General features: G+C 47.8%; 1 non-coding gene across 1 annotated transcript; it reads right to left on the reverse strand.

The window, feature by feature from the left end:
- Positions 1–1908: 1908 nt before the first annotated feature.
- On the reverse strand, positions 1909–1981 carry TRNAF-GAA. Its single transcript has one exon. It is a non-coding gene; the product is annotated as a tRNA-Phe (tRNA).
- Between the last annotated feature and the right edge of the window lie 946 nt (positions 1982–2927).

The following is a 2927-nucleotide window of genomic DNA, read 5'->3' on the forward strand; positions in this document are numbered from 1 at the left end:
AATCTTTTCCGTTTTTCATTTCTGTGACCACACAGTGCGCTGTGTGAGATCTTGGTTCCCGGATCAGGGGTTGAACTACGCCCCCTGCAGCAGACTCGAGGGAAGTGGAAGTGTTGGTCGCTCAGTCCTTGTGACCCCAGGGACTGTATGGATTGTAGCCCCCCAGGCTCCTCTGTCCATGGGTTTCTCCAGACAAGAATACTGAAATGGGTTGCCATTTCCTTCTCCAGGAGATTTTCCTGACCCAGGGATCGAACTCAGGCTCTCCTGCATTGTAGGCAGATTCTTTACCCTGTGAGTCACCAGGCAAGTCAAGATTTGTGGAGTCTTAACCATTGGACTGACAGGGAAGTCCTATCCTGAGAGCTTTAAAAAATATTTTTAAAATGTTATTATTAAAATCTTTTTTGTATTGAAATATATTTGATTTACTATGTGTTAGTTACAGTTGTACAGCAAAGTGATTCAGATTTATATATATATACACACACACATATATATAACGTCCATTATATATACTACTTCGTAGAGGAGACAGCAGGCCTTCCCTCATATCTCAGTCAGTAAAGAATCTGCCTGCTGATGCAGGAGACCCAGGTTCAATCCCTGGGTTGGGAGAAGGAAATGGCAACTCACTCCAGTATTCTTGCCTGGAGAATCTCATGGACAGAGGAGCCTGGCGGGCTATAGTCCATGGGGTCGCAAGTCGGACACAACTTAGCGACTAAAGAGAGAGCAAAGAGAGATACATATATATGTATATTCTTTTTAGATTCTTTCTCATTATAAACTTATTGATGGACTCTTTGCAACCCCATGGACTAGAGCACGTCAGGCTCCTCTCCAGGCAAGAAGACTGGAGTGGGTTGCCATTCCCTTCTCCAGGGGATCTTCCCACGCAGGGGCTGAGCCTGCTTCTCCCATGTGGCAGGCAGATTCTTTACCATCTGAGCCAGGAGGGAAGCCCCATAACTCCCTGTGCTGTGCAAGTGGCTCTTGTTTATCTATTTCGTATGTTTGGCCACCTGACGCGAAGAACCAACTCATTGCAAAGACCCTGATGCCAGGAAAGATTGAGGGCAAGAAGGGAAAGGGGCCACAGAGGCTGAGATAGTTGGATGGCATCATCGACTCAGTGGACTTGAGCTTGAGCAAACTCAGGGAGATAGTGAAGGACAGGGAAGTCTGGCGTGCTGCAGTCCATCGGATTCCAAAGAGCCGGACACAGCTCCGCCACTGGCCAACAATGAGCGAGAAGAACAAAGTGTGCCCACGTATTCAGGCCTCTCTCATCCCCATATTAGCAACTCCTAATTTATTCCCCTCTCTTTGCCCTGGAATCTAGCTTTTTATGTTTCAAATCACTCAAGTTATCTAATAGAGGCTGGAATAACTTTTTAGACGATGTGAACATATGGCCACAGGGACAAGTGTAAGGGGAAAAAGTGAGGGATGGCTTTCAGCCCTTTTGGTTTGTGCTGCAGGTTTTTGATGAGATACATTTCCTTTACAATGCTGTGCTGGCTTCACTGTACAGCAATATGAACCAGCAGTGAACATACACACATCCCTCCCTCTTGAGCCCCCCACGCAGGTCATCACAGAGCGCAGAGCAGAGCTCCCTGTGCTGGGAAGCAGCTTCCCGCGAGCTGCCTGTTTCGCACATGATAGTGAACGCACGTCAGCGCTACTCTCTCAATTCCCCCAGCCCTCCTTCTCTGCAAGTGAAATGAAAGGGGAAGTCTCTCACTCCTGCCCGATTCTTTCTGACCCAGGCCAGAATACTGGAGAGGGTAGCCTTTCCCTTCTCCAGGGCATCTTCCCAAGCCAGGGATCGAACCCGGCCAGGTCTACCATATTGCAGGTGGATTCTTTACCAGTTGAGCCCCAAGAGAAGCCCAAAACCACTGCCAAAACCTGGGACTGAACCAGGGACCTTTAGATCTTCAGTCTAACGCTCTCCCAACTGAGCTATTTCAACTATTTTTTCTCCTTCTCTGCCTGTATTTAAAAGCCCTGACAATGAGTGTAAATGGCTCCCCCTCAGTTCAGTTCACGTGCTCAGTCGTGTCTGACTCTTTACAAACTCATGGACTGGAGCCAGGCCTCCCTGTCCATCACCAACTCCCGGAGTTTACTCAAACTCATGTCCATTGAGTCAGTGATGCCATCCAACCATCTCATCCTCTGTCGTCCCCTTCTCCTCCTGCTTTCAATCTTTTCCAGCATCGGGGTCTTTTCCAATGAGTTGGTTCTTAGCATCATGTGGCCAAAGTATTGGAGTTTCAGCTTCACATCAGTCCTTCCAATGAATAATCAGGACTGATTTCCTTTAGGATGGACTGGTTAGATCTCCTTGCAGTACAAGGGACTCTCAAGAGTGTTCCCCAACACCACAGTTCAAAAGCATCAATTCTTCAGTGCTCAGCTTTCTTCTTAGTCCAACTCTCACATCCATACATGACCACTGGAAAAACCCTAGCCTTGACTAGACGGACCCTTGTTGACAAAGGAATCTCTCTGCTTTTTAATATGCTGTCTAGGTTCCAAGGAGTAAGCGTCTTTTAATTTCATGGCTGCAGTCACCATCTGCAGTGATTTTGGAGCCCCCCAAAATAGTCTGTCACTGTTTCCACTGTTTCCCCATCTATTTGCCATGAAGTGATGGGACCGGATGCCATGATCTTCGTTTTCTGAATGTTGAGTTTCCATGCAGTGTGGAATGGCTCCCCCGGTGGCATTTTATTCTGAAAGCGGGTAGTAGCTGGCAGAAGGCAGTGCAGACAGCACCTGGCAGGCTGTTCTGTGAGCCAGAAAGTCTTTTTCCTTTTCCCTCACTCACGGTGACAAACGCGTAGCGGATGTACCCTCTTACCCCGTTCTGGTCGTGTTGTTCAGTAGTGTTAAGTGTATCCGGTGTTGTGGAA

The sequence above is a fragment of the Bison bison genome, unplaced genomic scaffold, assembly GCF_000754665.1.
Source record: "Bison bison bison isolate TAMUID 2011002044 unplaced genomic scaffold, Bison_UMD1.0 scf7180017863055, whole genome shotgun sequence".
Lineage (NCBI taxonomy): Eukaryota > Metazoa > Chordata > Mammalia > Artiodactyla > Bovidae > Bison > Bison bison.